Below are 19,780 nucleotides of genomic sequence, written 5' to 3'. Positions count from 1 at the left end.
ATATTCCTCTTCAATAAACTCCAAGAAGAAAATAGTCTTCTCCAGAACTGAAAATGTGTAGGAATTTCCGGAAGAAAGGTATAACTCCTTATTTTTTAAAAAAAGAAACTGATTAATTTTACAAAACAAAAAAAAAGTTCGTAGTGTAATAAAAGAAAGCTTTTAAAACATAAATAGACTTTTTTACATTTTTTGTAAACCACTCTTAAAAAGTTATTTTTAAAAATATTCGTTTGAAAGAAAATCGTGAGTTTGTTTTTGAATGTAAATAAACAAAATAGAAAAAGTAATGTTAAATTAATAAACTATAATATCAAATGCAAAAAAGACTACATTAAATATTTAACTGTCTGCAATCCCACGAGCCGCTGTAAGATCCATGCTGTTCTAAGAACATTCTTTTAAGCTGTTTTTACAATTTGAAGAAAACTGGGCGTATGTTTTAATAAAGTATTTCCAATTCAAGGTGGACTTGCCGATATGTTTTGAACTCATGCTGTGAGTCTATATGTAGAATTTGTTTGAATCTCATCACTCCAGCTCTTTCAAACAAAATTATGAATTGTGTCGGTCTCCCTTTCGGAATGGCAGGTGGTGACCAGTGGGGAACCGCAGGGATCAGTGCTGGGACCGCAGCTTTTTACAATGTATATTAATGATATAAAGATGGTATTAATAGTAACATTAGCAAATTTGCTGTTGATACAAAGCTGGGTGGCAGGTGAAATGTGAGGAGGATGTTAGGAGATTACAGGGTGACCTGGACAGGTTAGGTGAGAGGACAGATGCATGGCAGATGCAGTTTCATGTGGATACATGTATGATTATCCACTTTGGTGGCAAGAACAGGAAGGCAGAGTACTCCCTAAATGAGTCAAGTTAGGTAAAGGGGCAGTACACAGAGATCTGGATGTTCTTGTATACCATCCAATGAAGGCAAGCATGCAGGTACAGCAGGTAGTGAAGGAAGCTAATAGCATGCTGGCCTTCATAACAAGAGGGATTGAGTACAGAAGCACAGAGGTTCTTCTGCAGCTGCACAGGGCCCTGGTGAGACCGCACCTGGAACAATTCTGGTCTCCAAATGTGAGGAAATACATTCTGGCTATTGAGGGAGTGCAGCGTAGGTTCACGAGGTCAATTCCTGGAAAGGCCGGACTACCTTACGCTGATAGACTGGAGCAACACGGCTTGTATACCCTTGAGTTTAGAAGACTGAGAGGGGATCTGATTGAGATGTATAAGTTTATTAAAGGATTGGACACTCTGGAGGCAGGAAACATGTTTCCGCTGATGGGTGAGTGCCGAACCAGAGGACACAACTTAACAATACGGGGTCGACCATTTAGGACAGAGATGAGGAGAAACTTGATCATCCAGAGATTGGTGGCTGCGTGGAAAGCTCTACCCCAGAGGGCAGTGGAGGCCCAGTCTCTGGATTAATTTAAGAAAGAGTTGGATACAGCTCTCAAGGATAGTGGATTCAAGGGTTATGGAGATAAAGCAGGAACAGGATACTGATTAAGGATGATCAGCCATGGTCATATTGAATGGTGGTGCAGGCTCGAAGGGCAGAATGGCCTACTCCTGCACCCATTGTCTATTGTCTATTGCTTTAAATGTTGTTTTTTTAATACTGTACCTCACCTCTTAAGTTCACTCTGTATTGCTTTAATCTTTCCATTAAAAATGTCATTCCTGCCAATATCTACAATAATGTTTGGCTACTCAATCTCATCTTTAACAACGTACTTGAAATGTTTCGAGATGTTCTTAACCTTAGCACAGGGAAAGCAACAAACGATCCTAAATTAACGGTCACTGCCACAGAATCTTCTGCTGACTTTTTGTCTACTCGGAGAAGTGTTCTTTATTATTTTTTAAGTTTTCTACTCATTTTCCTTCGTAGCCACTTTGATTTTGGTTTTAGTAACCATTTGCTGACAAGTAACGTATTTTTATTTAATTCATTAAAGGATGAGCGTTTCGCTGGTTAGACAGCAGCCATTGTCTCTCCCTTATTGCCCAGAGGGCAATTCAGCATCAACCAAATTTGTATGGGTTGGAAGTCGCATATAGTTCAGATCAGGTAAGGATGGTGGTTTCCGTCCCTAAAGAACATACATGAAACATAAGAGTGTTTCCAACAATGAGCAATGGATTCATTATCATCAATAGACTCTTAATTGCAAATTCATATTGAATTTAATTTCCACCATCTGCCAAGGCGGCATTTGAACCTGAGTTCCCCAGAACATTATCTGGATTAGCAGTCAGCGATAATACCACCAGGCAAAAACCTTCATGTTATTGTTGACTTTCCTTGTTAAGACATGGATCGCTTTTACAATTCCTCTTCCACTCAGGTTAACACTTTATTTGAGGAGTCTTGACTATCTCCCAAAGTCGTTGCCACTGTTGTTCAAATGTAGTGAACTTAAATCTTTTTGACATGTCCCATCAGGCCGCGCCCTTCCTCAGGCCAATATAATTATCATTGTCCAACACTAAACCTCTCCTATGTGACTCTGTCTTCACTGTAACAGTCTGAATGTGAAAATTCACCATGTTGTGGTCACTCTTTCTAAGATGATACTGTACTAAAATATGATTTATCACTCCTTACTCATTACGTAATACTAAAGCCAGTTCTCAGATTGGTTCCATTACATGTTAATCAATGAAATAATCCGTCATATATTCGACACATCGTTCTTTGAGGCTCCCCTTGCCGAATTGATTACTCCAGTCAATATGCATGCTCAAATTCCCATAATCACTCTTGTGCCCTTGTCTGAAGCCATCGTTATTCCCTGGTTCATGCTATTCCCTACAGTGAAAGTAATTTATGAGGTGGAGGGGGGGGAGTGGTTTCTTGGGCTGGACATGCTCATACCAATGGGTTTCGTTTCATGTGTTTTATTTCAAATCAGACCGATTCATCAGTTTTGTCCCACGTGCTAATATCATTTCTCAATACAGCCTTGACATAATTCTTAACCAATACAGGCACTCCACCTACTGTTCTTTCTTGTCTGAATACTGAGCAGCCCAGTTCTGACGTTCATGTAACCACATTTCAGTCATGCCCACCATGCCATTTTTTTCTCTGTTTACGCTATCAGCTCATTCATTTTATTCCAAATACTGCACACATTTAGTTAAAAACGTTTTCAGCATAAGTTCTATTGATTTATCTTTCTCTTTTAATACTTGCGTTCACAGGCTCTCCATCCTTATTTATTGTTCCCCGATAATTGTGAGCCTTACATATACTCCAACTTTCAACTCACTTTTTAAAAATTGTTATGATTCCTTCCTTCAGCATGGTCATTGAAATGGCTCTGCATGTTTATTTGACAAGCCTTTACTTTCTGCTCATTTTCTGACCTGCTGCTTCGGTTCCCAGCCTCCTATATCATTAGCTTAAATCTGAATGATCACACCTCCCTTCCAGGATGTTGGAGCCGTTCCAGTTAAAGTGCGCACTTTCCTTGTTGTACGCGATCCGAATCATCCAAAAATCAGAAACCCTCCTTCCAGACGAGCTCTTTGCCACATATTCAACTCGACTATCTTCCTCTTCCTTCTCTCACTTCCAGGTGCCCGGGAGTAATCCCAAGAATACAACCCTGAAGTTCCTGCTTTTAAACTTACCCCTAACTCCCCAAACTTCCTTTGCAGGGCCTTTCAACCTTTCATTCTTCTTACCTTTGTCATTGGTATCAATGTGAACCACGACCGCTGTCTGTTCACCCTCCCACTTCAATATGCACTGAGCATGCTCGGAGACATTCTTGATCCAGGCACCGACCACCCTTTTTATGAAGAAATCATAGAATCATAGAATCCCTCTGGTGAGTAAACAAGCTATTTCAAACAACACATCCACGCTGACCCTTTGAAGAGTAATCAATTCTGACCCATTCCCCAACTCTGTTACTCTGCATTTACCCCTGACTAATGTACCTAATTGGCACATCGCTGACCACTATTGGCAACACACAAACAACCCAGATCCATTCCTCTACATTATGTTGAATCTGCTTTCTCACACGAGATTATGACAGAACTACTGAGCATTTCCAGCAACTTCTGGTTATGTCACCGATGTTGATTGCATATTTATAAAAACGTATGCAACATAGAATTGAAAACAAAAGCTGAATTTAAACACTCAAAAGAAAATGAAATATTTGGTCGTTTAATGATCCCAGTTCATTTCATTACTACTGTTTGGACAATGAACATCATTTTTTCACTTTCCCAATCCATGAATAAAGGAGGTGTTTACGTCTTTTTTGATATCAGTAAGCTTGGAAACGTTGCACATTTACTCTTTCATATGGGAATGTGATTACATCTCATTCTTTCATCTCAGTCCAGTTACAGAAAATTATTCACAAAATGCACACACATATACACATATACACACGCACAAGCATACACACATAGACACACACATATACACACTCATGCAAGCACACACACACATACTTACACACATACACACACAGACACACACACGCATGCACATACACACACACATACACACAATGTAATTCTTTGTCGAAGAATACCAGTAACATTGTAAGTAATTGGAATGATAACTGGAAAGAAGGATTTAGGTAAAGGAAGGATGAGAGAAAATGGGTATTTTTGGAACAGAAAAGAGTATTATGTGAAATTACTAAGTTGATGAAATATATGGAAAGCTATGCAGGGCAGACAAAAGTTATTGTTATGAAGGTGTAGAGATATATGTTACGTTTAAGAGAGACTGGAAGCTGGCACAAAGTGTTCTGAAAGACGTTAAATGTAACAATTGACTGTGAAATCAATAGCTGAGTTGCCACAAAACGAAACACAATTCAGATTCGGTTAGTTTAAATTTTGCCCCAACACACTAAAATCAAATTGAGTTTGAAATATTTGATGACATCAAAAGCAATGAAATGGTCCAATGTTTCGAGGTATAAAACTGGGCATTTTGAACATTTATGGGGAGAACTACCAAGGACATCCAGAAAGATAGACAGCGAGCTGAAGGACTTTCTGAAAGGTACCTGTCTATGAGACGTTTACACAGCAGAACATCGAAGCCAACCGAGAGAAACCTCTACAGAGGAAAGTCTACAAAGGAGAATTGACAAAGTGGACTGGTTTTTAAACGTGATTTTTTTTTGTAATCCTTAAATTTTTTTTGTTTTATCTGATCAGCATTGTAGAGTGGGAGGTCAAAGATACGTTTAACCGAAGGGAATTCTAAATAGTTGTTTGTTTTATTATTCTCTGTTGTACTTAAATAGCAAATTGTTAATTTTACTTTAAATAGTGACCTCTGTAAATGTATCTTTGCCTCTCGAAATTTAACAGATTATGAAATGAGGTGAACGTTTTCTGTGTGGCTGCTTTAAATTAGGAGAGGGGTCAACCCTGTGTCGTAACAGCTTGGGGGCTTTCGTCCACGATATGAACAGGCAGATCCAGTTTGAGATTTGAATAGACTTGAGGGATGAAAAGAAAACAAAATATATTCAAACATTTGCACGTTCGTGTCCGAGATCTTCACATAAAACGTTAGTGATACAACTTGTTTAATTTCGATGACTTGCGTTTGTTTAAATTAAAGGTGAGAGAAATGGCTGCTAAAAATTTTAAGAGGGGTTTGAAGATGATTCTCCAATTTGCAACGAAATCTTGGAAGGAAAGATAAAGGCCAAACTTTTAGAATTAGCAAAGAAGTTAGGTTTGGATTTAATCAAATATAAAAGTAAATCTGAAATTGTCCGGGAATTTCTCAAACACTAAGGTGTGTCAGAAACACAGACAAGTGCAGTAGAGTGAGAAAAAAAACTTTATTCCAATTGAGATAAATGCAGTTTAAAGATAAGCAAAGGGAGAGAAAATTAGCGAGAGAAGAAACAGAAAGCAAGACAGAAGACAGAGAGAGAGAGAAAAAACAAAGAGATAAGGAGAAGGTTCTTAGCTGACCAAAAAGAGAGAGAATTTGAATTTGAGAAGTTGTGATTGAGTCAGCGTAAGTCACATTAAAAAGGTGGAGATTAAAAGAGAAGGTAGTGTTCTCTGCAATAATGTCAATACTCTGCAACATTTTAATGAGAAGGATGCTGAAGCCTTCTTTATCTCACTTGAAGAATTGGCTAGGTATTTGGAGTGATCTAGGGATTTATGGGTATGCTATTTCGGACTAAACTGGTAGGCAGGGCGAGTGAGGTATTTTCTCCGCTGTCAGATGAGGGGTCAAGAAATTCTCAAGACGTCAAACAAGACATTGTAAGTGCTCACGAATTGGTACCAGAATCATATAGTCAGCAATAGAGAAACATAAAGAAGAAATCAGGTCAGTCTTATTTTGAGTTTGCAATAATCAAACACAGGCATTTTGACAGATGGATGCTTGCTTTAAAGATAGATATGACCTATGAGGCTCTGATGGAGATTATTCTGCTGAAGGATTTGAACAATTCACTTCCAGCGATGGTAAGAATTCACGTGGAGGAACAGAAAGTTCAGAAATCAAGGGCAGGAGACCTAGCAGATGAATACATGTTGCTGCATACGAGAAGCTTCCAGCCAGAATTTCGTACTGTCAAGGATCGAATTTGGGAGAATCGGAGATGTTACACTATGAAAGAAACTCGAGAGAATAAGAGTTTAGCACAGGTTAAAGACGATTGCCAAGAGGATATAAAGGAGGTGAAAGTCCTTAGGTGCTTTCACTGCAATAGAGTGGGACACAGAAATTCAGAGTGTTGGTGGTGGAATACATAAGGTTACAGTACAGGTTGTTAAGAAAGGCACTATGGGAGAAGATGTGGTAAAAGAAACTAAGCCAGTGGCATTAGTAAATGTATTGAAGGAAGCCCCCAAAAAAGCCCAGGAGCTGCACGATAGTGCACAGCCGAGGCAGAGGCTGGAAATGGAGTTTGTACCTGATCTCCATAAAGAATTTGCCTCTGTGAGTAAAGTTTACTCAGAAACAACGGGGGAGAAGGAGAAGTTATAATTTTATTAGCAAAAGATTAGCAATTTTGCAGTCTTTCTGAGCTGTTACCCGAGAGTTTCGTAATTTGTGGGGTAGATGGGCTGAAATTTAGCTTTCCTCTACATAAGATCAGGTTGGAGTGCCTTCTCAAGTCTGAGGAAGTTATCGTGGGAGTGACTGACAGAGTGTCATTTCTAGGAATCCAATTTTTTTCTCGGGAATGATTTAGCAGGATCAAAGTTGGGAGCGACACGTCTTGTTGTGCAGAAGCCAAAGGAAGACCAAGAAACTGAGTAGTTAAAACAGAACTACCCTCGTATTTTCCCAGACTGTCCAGTAACTAGATCCCACTATCATAAGTCACAGCATGAAGCACAAACAAAAGAGGAGATGAAGGAGTTAAGGTTCAGTTAGCTGATACCCTGTTTGACATAATGGTGCAGGGAAAACCTGAACAGACAGAGATGTTTAGTCCTGAAATGCGAAGGAATTTGCAAAAGACAGGCAAGATGATAAAAGATATATACGTGGATGTGTACTCTGAAAGAGAGGCAGACATATTCCTGAGGGTTATTATCAAAAATATAGAATCCTAAGATGGAAATGGAGACTATGGCAGGTTAGCGCAGAGTGGAATGTGCTGAAATGCACCAGATTGTGTTGCCGGTCGCATAGAGACAAGAAGTGTTATGGGTAGCACGTGTAGTACCTGTGGGAGGTCACCTCGGGATACGAAAGACTCAGGCTGAGGGACAAAAACATTTTTATTGACCTGGAATGCACAAAGATGTGGTTACATTTTGGCAAACGTATCATACATGCCAAATAATAGGTAGGCCACAGGCAGTAATGAAAGTAGCACCCCTGTTGCCAATTCCCACATTCATTCGAAGACCCCTTTATGTGGCTTATAAACGAGTGCACCCTCATGAAAAGTAGAGGAGAGAAAGAATTGGAGTAACAAGTTTTAGTTACTGCCCTACAGAATGAGAAATCAATTCCAAATGTTGTGAATTTTGATGTGCCTACAAATGTAGAAGTCCTTGAGCAGTAGGATAGGTTAGTAAACTATCTGTCTTGGGAGCATAGGACACAGTTGAAAAGTTTGTTATTGCAATATACGGACAGATTTAAGAATCATATGGGGAGAGCTAATGTCATTGTACCTGAAGTAGATGCATAGAATACTGTTCCGATAAAGCAACACCTCTATCGGCTTAATCCTCTCAGGTCCAGAAGGAAGTGGAGGCAATGCTCAATGAGGACATCATCGAGCCAAGCCAGAGCGAGTGGAGATCGCCGATCATCCTCTTTCCCAAACCGGATGGGACTCAATGATTTTGCTTGGATTACTGGAAGGTCAATACTGTTACAAAATCAGACTTCTATCCAACACGACATTGGAGGACTGTATCGAGAAAGTCGAACAAGTCACTTACATCACCAAGTTGGACATAATGCGTGGTTAATGGCAAATACCTTTATCAGAGACAGTTTCTGAATTGTAACGCCAAATGGACTGTATCAATTCAAACTGATGCCATTTGGAATGAAAAACGCATCCAACACATTCCAAAGACTCAGGATCAGAGTTCTGACCTGGTTAATAAACTGTGCAGACCATTTGGATGATGTATTGGTCTTTAGTAAGTCCTGGAAAGATCGCTTGGTACAGTTGGCAGAGCTCTTTGAATGAATACGAGAAACACAACTGGTGGTAAAGTTAAACAAAACTGAAATCGCAAAAGCAGACGTGATGTTCTTGGGACAAAATATCGATCATGGTAGGTTGATCCCATGGAATGCAAAGACAAAAGCTTCCGAGGAATTTCCATGATCAACCTCGAAGAAAAAGGTGCTTTGCTTCTTAAGAGTCAATGGATTCTATCGAAAGTTTGTTCCAAACCTCAGCAGTGTAGTGGCACCGTTAGCCGAAACGCTGAAGAAGAACACAAAGTTTTAGTGGACAGACCAATGCCAGGAGGCATTCGACCATTAAAAAGAAATATTGACCACCAAACCAGTTTCAGCTACACCAAATGTTTTGAAAGCTTTCAAAGTTGCCATCGACGCTCGTGACATAGGAGTTGGAGCTGTACTGCGACAGGACGATGAGATGGGATTGTATATTTCAAAGAATCTCGACATCCACCAGAGAAAATATTCCATGATTGAGAATGAACTATTGAGTTTGGTACTAGCCTTCCGACATTTTAATGGTATTCACAAACAGCGTGTTGGAGACGGTTGTGTACGTGGATCTCAATCTGCTTACATTCTTTGAATGCTTCAAAGACTATTTCATTGGACTCTGATGTGACAGACTTTTAATTTTAAAATTGTACATGCATTGTGTCGTAAGAATGTAATCGCAGATGCGTTCTCACATGTTTAACTGATAAAGTTTAGACGAGATTTGTATTTATCCAATGTTAAATATAGGTATATGGGAAGAAGTTAAGGTGAACTTAGATTTAAGTTACCTGTATGCTATGGTAATTTGTTTAAAAAAATAGAAAAACAAATGAGACCGTGTTTTCATTATGATGGTTCTTTTGAGAGGGTAGGTGTTACGAACGTGTAAAGGGTACTGTACCTTTAAGAGAGTTGAAGGATTTACAAGCACAGTGTGTTCTGGAAAATTTACAGTATAACATTTGGTCCAGCAGCTGGCAGTACCTGGGATGCTATGAGACAACAATAAAATCAAATTCGATCAATCAGTTTAAATTATGTCCCAAGAAACTATGCTACACTCGAATTTGATTTTTGCATTTTGACAAAATTTAAAAAATGAAATGACCCTTTGCTTTGGAGTATAAAGCAAAAAAAAATGAAAAGTTGGGGGAGAACTGCCACGCCACCACCATCTGCAGACTGCCCGGAGAATAGCTCTCCGAAATGTCCCTTTATTTATCAATGACCTGTGAAATAGAAACTCTAAGGAGAAGAAAAGAAGACACAGGAGGATATAAAGAGAAGATTCGATAGCTGGCTGGTTCTGTAATTTGAATGCTTTGGTCAATCTGAATTGGGGCTGGGGGAGGGGGCAGGGTTATCGGACCAGTATTGTAGAAGAGAATGTAAAAGATAGGTCAGAGAAAGAAGTTGCAAATAGATGTCAGTTAACTATTCTCTCGTTTTTTTTAAAGTTGTTAATTTTTACTTTAAATAGTGACCTTTAGGATGGTTCTTGGCCTTCCGAATTTTTAGATTACAGCATGGGTTAAATGTTTACTGTGCTGCAAGTTTAAATTAGCGCGGGGGTTGAGGGGGATTGTGGGGGGCGGAGGTGTTTAACCCGTGTTGTAACAATTAACTCTGATTTATCTGCACACATGCTCGCAGACCTGCTGAGCATTGCCAGCACATTTCTGTCTTAGTTCCTGGCTTACGAAATTTGCAGTTCTGTTGACTTTCTTTTGTGTATCATTGACAGCCAGAGTTGATGTGCTGGAGGACAGGAAGCCAGCAAATGTGGTTACATTATGTGTAACAAACATGCAAGGAAATCCCAGGGAACTACAGACCAGTGAATTTGATGTCAAGGGTGGATATGTGTTTGTAGGAGATTCTGAGAGGCAAGATTTACATGTATTTGGAAAGGCAAGAACTGATTAGGGATATTTGTGTCTGGGAATCCATGTCTCACAAACGAGATTTCAGGTTTTGAAGAGGTGATTGTGAAGATAGATGAAGGTAAAGCAGCAAACGTTGTCTATGTGGACCTTCGTGAGGCCCAACAAGGTTCCTAATGGTAGCCTGGTTAACAAGGTTACATTACAGGGGATCAGGGAGAGCTAGACAATTAGATAAGAAATTGGCTTGACACCAGGTAGTAGATGGTGCTGGGAGAGATGTCTTGTTCCAATTGGAGGACTGTGACTAGTGGTGTGCCACAAGGACCAGCCTGCTGCTGTTCATTGTTTCTGTAAATGGTTTGGATGAGAATATAGGAGCCATGGATAGTAAGTTCGTAGACAAAACTCCCAAAATCAGTGTTAATAGTGGACAGTAAAGAAGGTTATCTTAGAGAACAATGAGATCGTGATCAACTAGGAAAGTATGCTGAGGATTGGCAGTCAGAGCTTCATGAAGATAAATGTGAGGTGTTTCATTTTCTTAGACAAATTAGGGCAGGATTTATACAGTTAGCGGTAGGATATTCTGAAGTGTATTCGGACAGAGAGACCCAGGATGCAGGTGCATAATTCCTTGAAAGTGGAGTCGCAGGTCGACAGGGCTGTAAAGAAGGCATTAGGCACACTTACCTTCATCAGTCAGAGCATTGACTAAAGGAATTGGAACATCATGTTGCGGCTGTACAAGAGAATGTTAAGGCCACATTTGGAGTACTGAGTACAATTCTTGTCGCCCTGCTACAGGAAGGATGCTATAACCTGGAAAGGGGACAAAAGTATTTAAAATGACGTGACGGAGTCAGGAGGTTTTGAGAGAGATGGAGAGGCAGGGATTTTGTTCCTTTTTTATAGGAAGCTGAGTGGTGACCTTTATAAAATCATGAGTGGTATGAATAGGATAAATGGACAAAGCTTTTTTCTCCAGGGTGGTGGTGTCCAAAACCAGAGAGTATAAGTTTAAGGTGAGAGGGAAGATATTTAAAATAAATCGAAGGGCAGCTGTTTCTCACAGAGAGTGGTGTTTATATGTAGCAAGCTGTCAGAGGAAGTGGTATTGGTGAGTGCAATTACAACAATTGAAAGACAATCTGCTGTGTACATGAATAGGAAAGGTTTGGAGGGGTATGTGCTAAAATCAGAAAAATAGAACTAATTCAGTTTAGGAAACCTGGTGAGCATGGATGAGTTGGGCTGAAGTGTCTGTTTGCATATTGTATGACTCTAAGAGTCCATGACCTGCAAACACCTCTTTCAGCACTAATTATTCGTTGCACTCAATTCATTTCCAAGTCAAAACTCCTCTGTAAATATTTTCGATGATGTAACTCTCTGAACTTTCTTAAATGCAGAATTCCTGACATTGATGTGGTGATGTAGACCACAGCAGCAGCAGCAGAACTAGCATCATATTCAAACACAATCTGTCACTTTTTGACTGGGATAATCTCTCAGTATACCGTTTCCACTAAGCTGACAACTCTGACATCTCTCTGGTAATGTGGAAAATTACTCATCTATGTCCAGTTCCCAAAGAGAGGAATAGGTACAATCTGGATTAGAGTGGTGCTCTTCTTTGAATAAAGCAGTTGGCCTCCTTCTTCAGAGAATGCAATTTCCCTTCTCTCGTGGTTAAAGATGCCGTCCAACGCATCTCGTCCACATCCGCATCTCCACGCTCAGACCCCGCCCCTCCAACCGTAACACGGACAGAACCCCCGTGGTGCTCACCTTCCACCCTCCCAATCTTAGCCTAAACCAAATCATCCGCCGACATTTCCGTCACCTTCAAACGGACCCCACCACGAGGGATATATTTCCCTCCCCACCCGTTTCCGCCTTCCACAAAGATCGTTCGCTCCATGAGTACCTGGTCAGGTCCACACCCCCCCACCAACTCACCCTCCCATCCTGGCATCTTCCCCTGCCACCGCAGGAATTGCAAAACCTGCGCCCACATCTCCTCCCTCACCTCCATCCAGTGCCCTAAAGGAGCCTTCCACATTCATCAAAGTTTCACCTGCACATCCACCAATATCATTTATTGTATCTGTTGCTCCCGATGCGGTCTCCTCTACATTGGGGAGACTGGACGCCTCCTAGATGAGCGCTTTCGGGAACATCTCTGGGACACCCGCACTAATCAACCACACCGCCCTGTGGCCAAACATTTCAACTCCCCCTCCCACTCTGCCGAGGACATAGAGGTCCTGGGACTCCTTCACCGCCGCTCGCTCACCACCCGACACCTGGAGGAAGAACGCCTCATCTTCCGCCTCGCAACACTTCAACCCCAGGGCATCAATATGGACTTCACCAGTTTCCTCATTTCCCCCCCCACCACACCTCTAAACTTCCAGCTCAGCACTGTCCACATGACGTGTCCTACTTGCGTATCTTCCTTTCCACCTATCCACTCCACCCTCCTTTCTGACCTATTACCTTCATTCCCACCCCCATCCACCAATTGTACTCTTTGCTACCTTCCCCCAATCTCCTCCCAGATCTATCACCTTATCCCCAACCCCATTCACCTATTGTACTCCATCCTACATTCTCCCCACCCCCACTGTCCTCTCATTTATCTCTCCACCCTCTACTCTGTCTGTATTCCTGATGAAGGACTTTGGCCCGAAACGTCGATTATTCTGCTCCTAGGATGCTGTCTGAACTTCAGTGCTTTTCCAGCACCTCTCTAATCCAGAATCTGGCCTCCAGCATCTGCAGTCATTGTTTTTAACTAATAGATACAATCTCATCAATTACCCCATCATCAGTGCCATCACAAACGTCAAATGAGTGGTTGTTTCTCTGACAGAGCTGTCAAACAGTACATACATGACCTGCTCAGTGTGGTTTCTGATAGGTCCCCATATGGAGATGGCGCTGTTGTGGAAATGTCATTGGACTATTGATCTAGACCAGGCTATTGCTCTGACATTATTGTTTGAAACAATTAATAAAATATCGAAATTTCAAACCTGGTGTCAGTAATAGTAACATTAAAGCCAATGTCAATTCTAAACACCAATTTCTTTCCCTAATGTACTTTCAGGAAGTGAATCTCCCGTGTTTTCCTGGTCTGGCCTAAAAGTGACTCAAAGTACACAGACATGTGAGAAAATCTTCAATGGTCTCTAAAACAGACAAGCAAGATACTCAATTGTATCAAACTGCTCCAAGTTTTGGATGGATAAAACCCACAGAAAACTCGGTGTCAGATAAGGGAATGGGAAACACAGTCCTGTTGACATTGCAGAGATCTCCTTCTTAACATCTGACAGTCTGTAACAGCTGTACTCCAGCTGTCTCCTGATCCCTTTAATGTCCAGAAATCCTTATTTATTCTTAGTGTCCTGGCTTCCACAGCCTTCATTGGGAGAGAATTCCCCTGTTCACCAGTCTCTGAGTATAGACATTTATTCGCACCTCAATACAGAGTGACCTGACTGTACCTAATACTGTCGCTCATTGTTTTAGACATCCCAGCCAGTGGTATTATCATCCCTGCTTCCAATCTGTCTCACCCTGTCTGTTTTTTTAAAATATTTCATTGATATCTCCACTCATTTTCCGAAAGCCCACTGAATACAGGCCCTGTCCAATCAACCCAAACTCTGCCGCCACAACAAACCTGTCATCCCAGAGATCAATCAGGTCATCCTTCACTGCTCTCCCTCAAGATCAGGTTTGTCCTTTATTAGGTAAGGAGACCAGAACTGCACACAATACTGCACAATGTTTGAGATAGGGTCTCACCGAGGCCTCTTACAGCTGTCGTAAGACACCCTTACTCCTGGATTCAAATCCCCCTGAGATGAAGTTCAACACAGCATTTATCTTCCTAACTGCTTTCTTTCCTGCAATATTGCTGTCAGTTACTGGTGTACAAGGAGATCCAGATCCTTTTCAATGTTACAGCTACCTGTACACTGTGGGTTTGTGTACACTGGTCAGCGTGCCAATGCCATTCTCAGAATTGGTTTCTGGGTTCAGAACTCACTGCATTGCGTGGACCTCGGAGGTTTGCACAGAGGAAACAAAAACAGAACATAAATCACTTTAAAGCTCAACATGTTTCAACTAATCCCTTTTCAAGTGATAGGTTGCTGTTCTATTATTCCCACCACCCTCACATCCACCCCCATTGCTCTCCATCTGCCACGTATTTGCTAATTCACTCCAATTATCTCAATCACATTGGAGCTTTTTACATCCTCCTCAGCGATTTACAATCCGACCTCATTTAGTGCTTGCAGCAGACTTGGGAGTATTGCATTTGATTCCATCAATTAAATGCTTGACACGCATTGGGAACAGCTGAGGCCCAAGCCATGATCGTTCCACTTCAAAACATATTGTTTGATTTCTGTTCACTGTTTCCTGTCAGCTCTCTTATTATAAAAGCATGTTCATATTTTAGCCCCAACCCTGTAACATTTGGCTTTGCACACTAGGCCACAGTCTGTACCAAGGTCTTTCTAAAAATCCAAATGCTTTGCATCCATTGCTTCTCCATATGTATCAATCAGTCAGTTGATCAAACATGATTCCCATTTCATGTTGACCCGTTACAGAAGAGCTCAGAGCATTACAAAGGTCATGGCTGATCATTTCATGGCCTCAGCTCCACTTACCCGCACGCTGACCATGATCCTTTGTTCCTTTACTGCACAAAATAAAATCTACCTGAGCTTCAAAAACATTCAATGACAAAGCCTCAACTATTTCACTGGGCAGGGAATTCCACAGATTCACAACCTTATTAGTCAAGAAGTTCCTTCTCAATTCAGTCCTAAATCTGCTCCACCTAATTTTGTGACATAGCCGTCTTGTCCTAGATTCACCTGCTACTGGAAACATCCTCTCTATTTCTATCTTATCTATTCTCTTCAAAGTCACATATGTTTCTATGAGATCCCTCTCATTATTTCAAATTCCAATCAGTATATAATTCCTGTCCACTCAGTCTCTCCTCATAAGCCAACTGCCTCAACTCCGGAACCAACCGAGGGAACCTCCTCTACATCCATTGTAGTGCCAGCTCATTCTTTCTCAAGTAGGGAGACCAAAACTGCAGGCAGTATTGCAGGTGTGGACTCACCTGCACCCTGTACAGCTGCAACATAACCTCCCTGTTTTTAAACGTAATCCCTTAGCAATGAAGGTCACAATTCCATTCGCCTTGATAACTTTTTGTTGCCCCTGCAGGCCAACTTCTGTAATTCATGCACAAGGACACCCAGGTCCCTCTGCACAGACGCATGCTGCATTTTTTACTATGTAAATAATAGTCTTTTTTACTAGTATTCCTACCAAAATGGATGACTTCACATTAATTATAATTGTACTCCATCTGCTAGACCTTTGCCCACTCACTTAAACTATTTATGTCCCGTTGTAAAGTTTATCAATCCTCTGCACACTTTGCTCTGCCACTCATTTTCGTATCATCCACAATTATTGAGACACTACAGTGGTCCCCAACTCCAAATCGTCCATGTAAGCTGTGAATAATTGCAGTCCCAGGACTGATCCCAGAGGCACACCACAACCAGAAAAGCACTCATTTATTCCCACTCGTTGCTTCCTGTTAGTTAACTAATCCTCGATGCATGTTAATACATGACCCGTAATGCCACGCACCATTACCTTTTGTAGCAGCTTTTATTTTGGCGGCACTGTGTCGAATGTCTGTTGTAAATATCGGTACACTACATCTACTGAGTCCCCCTGGTCATAATGTCTTCATACATTTCCAATAAATTAGTTAAGCATGATCTGCCTTTCATGAACTGATGATGTGTCTGTCCAATGGGACAATTTCTATCTAGGTTCGTGCTATTTATACCTTACTTACAGATTGAAGCATTTCCCAACGACACATGTTAGGCTAACCAGTCTATAATTGACCACTTGTTTCCTACTTCCCTATTTAAACAGTGGTGTCTGATTTCCTGTTTTGCGATCTTCTGGAACTGCATCAGAGGCCAGAGTCCAGTGAATTAAGAAAAATGTCCGCAAATGCATTTGCTATTTTTCCCACCACTTCTGTTAGTACCCTTGGATACATTCCATCAGGGCCAGGAGACTTACTAACCTTTAGATCCATTAACTTGCCCAACACTATCTTTCTCATGGGAATGGTTGTTTCCAGGTCCTCAACTACTTTCCTCCCTTGGACATTTACCGGCATGCTAATAGTGTCCTTCACTGTGAAGACCAACTAAATATCTGTTCAATTCCTCGGTTATTTCCTCATATCCCATTACTGAATCCCCCTTCTCACCCTCTAAATAACCAATGCTTAACTTAGCCACTATTTTCATTTTGTGTATTTATAGAATCTTTTGCTATCTATCTTTACATTCTGACTTAGTTTACTCTCATAATCTATCTAATGTTTCTTCACAGCTTTTTTGTTGCTCTCTTTTGACCTTTCAAGTTTTCCCAATCTTCTAGTTTCCCACTGGTCTTTGCCATTATTTATGCCATTTATTTTCAGGTTTTTTTTTAGATTAGATTACTTACAGTGTGGAAACAGGCCCTTCGGCCCAACAATTCACACCGACCTCTGAAGAGCAACCCACCCAGACTCAATCCCTCTGACTAATGCACCTAACGCCACGGGCAATTCAGCATGGCCAACTCTGAGCTTACAATATTTGTATAAATAACAGACATTTCCCGTCTTCCATTAAATCATTTAATGTACTTTTCAAATTCACGGAAGCCAAATTTATCCTCGTATCGTAATGGCTTGCATGACTTAGGTATGTACCAGTAATATAAGAAAAAAACTGTTTTGTATTCAGATGTCATTTATATTCAAAATATTAAGATCATTATTCGCAAAAGCTCCTTGACAACAAAGTCTTCAATTAGCTCTTCTGATCATACACCATCAATTCCAGAACAGTCGTATCTGTTGTTCGGTGATCATTATATCGTTAAAGCAACCCATCTCATGTTATCCATTTTCCCAGCATTAACATTCACTTGGGTTAACACTCTTTAGATGTAACTTGAAGTTATCCATTATTACTGCAGTACCCACGAACATGCATATCTAATTTCCTGTTTTGTAACACACCCAACAATTGTATCACAATTTTGATATATAACTCTCATCAATGTTTGCATCTTCTTGCAGTTGCTAAGCTCCATCTTGCCAAATTCTGTGGAATCTGAGTTACGTGAGCTCTGCCGATGTTAATGGTAGATTCAGGCAAGATATTTGGTAATATCTCAACATGGATGTCATCTCGCCACACCTTACCTGTTCTTCTCAAGGTTATTGTGACATTATTACCAGATCGCCAATCATGCTGGTGGGGTAGAGGAGGACAATGACCTTTCAAAAATGCTGTGTATTCCCCAGAGAGCTGAGACAGCTCTAACCTGGGTGGGAACCTTACAGCAGGCTGGTAAAGTGTTGCTGCTGCTGTACAGGGTCTTAGTGAGATCACATCTGGAGTAGTGTGTACAGAGTTAATCCCCACATTTTGGAAAGGATGTTGGAATGAACTCAAAGATTGTTCCATCAACTGATTTCTGCAATGAAGGTGTTAATCATAAAACCCCTTCAGTGTGGAAGCAGGCCATTTGACCCATCGACTACAAATTGATCCTCCGAAGACCATCCCATTCAATCACCACCACCCACCCCACCCAATCGTTATAACCTGGCATTTTCCATGACTGATGCTCCTTGCCTCCGCATCCCCGCACATTATGGGTAAGTTAGTGTGGCCAATCTAACTAACCTGCATATATTAGGAGTGTGGAAGGAAATTGAAGACTGAAATTGAACTAGGATCTCTGGTGCAGTGAGGAAGCAGTGCTAACCACTGAGCTACCCAGTGTGGGCAACAAAACTCGCCTGTATAGTTCAGCCCTTGAAAAGTGAGATTTGAGCAGGAAGATTCCATAAGTCCCCAAACCTGTCATTGAGCAACAGGAGGTAGACATTGAGATTTTGAGCGGCTTGGTCATGAAAAAGGAGCAGGACATGCAAGCCATCGAGACTATAACGTAGAAAACCAGGAGAACATTCAGCCCAGCGAGTGTGTAAAGCAGGAATAGAATGAGTCCAATCAGCCACTCATGTCTCTTACACAGCAATTGGAGCAGATCTTTTACAGCCTTGTGCCTGTTGCACAGGAATTGTGAAAGGCAATGTCGAAGTTATAGAAATGGAAGGACTTCGAATAACCAGCTTCACTAGGGAATGACAAGTAGTGAGAAAACTATTGGGATTGAAGACAAATTGTTAGAATCCGTCATGAAGGAATTAATAACAGGAGATTTCCAAAGTCAAGCCACAATCCAGCGCAGTCAACATAGTTGTATGAAGGATAAAACACGTTTGAATGATTTGACTCACTTTCCTTAAAAAAAAATTAAACAGCAAGGTGGATCATGGAGATCATATCGATGTATTATATCTAGAATATCAGACATCAATGCGTAAAGTGTCTTGCAAAAGATTAATATGCAAGACAAGAACACATGGGGTGAGGAACAATTTACTTGCGAGCGGAGAGGATTAGCTGACCAGTAAAAGCCATAATATGGAGCCACTGGTTTTGGACTGGGTTGAACAAGGTCAAAAATCAAACGACACCAAGTTAGAGCCCAATGGGTTTATTTGTAGACACAAGGGTTCATTGCGTTGCTCCTTCATTAAGTGTAAGAGAGAAGAAGACCTTAAACACAGGAGTTACTAGGAAAAAATCAAAGGATTGTACAACTTATGCACATGAATTGTCCACACACCTAAGATGGTTGTTAAATACTTAATCAGTTAGAATGAAGATGCAAGTTTCATTGATTAATATGCAAATCGCAGAATTTATTTCAAGTCACTGCCTGGAGATACCTTCAGATATTATCGATGTAAATGAAGTAACACTTGCGGTCAGACAATGTGTTCTAATCCTGAGACCTTGTTTGGATGCTGTCTGTGTCTTCATCTAGAGTCAGACTGGTTTTATTTACAAAGTAGGAGTTTACAAAATATCACATTGACTGACTGTCAACAACTTGTATCTTTTTGGAACAAAATAAAATGCATCTGCAAATGGGCAAATGGAAATTCACCCCGCAGATTTATATATGCATACGTGTGTGT

Source organism: Chiloscyllium plagiosum, unplaced genomic scaffold (genome assembly GCF_037043375.1).
Source record: "Chiloscyllium plagiosum isolate Xiang-an unplaced genomic scaffold, Cpla_swu_hap1 HiC_scaffold_37, whole genome shotgun sequence".
NCBI lineage: Eukaryota > Metazoa > Chordata > Chondrichthyes > Orectolobiformes > Hemiscylliidae > Chiloscyllium > Chiloscyllium plagiosum.
Note: the sequence above shows the minus strand (reverse complement) of the source record.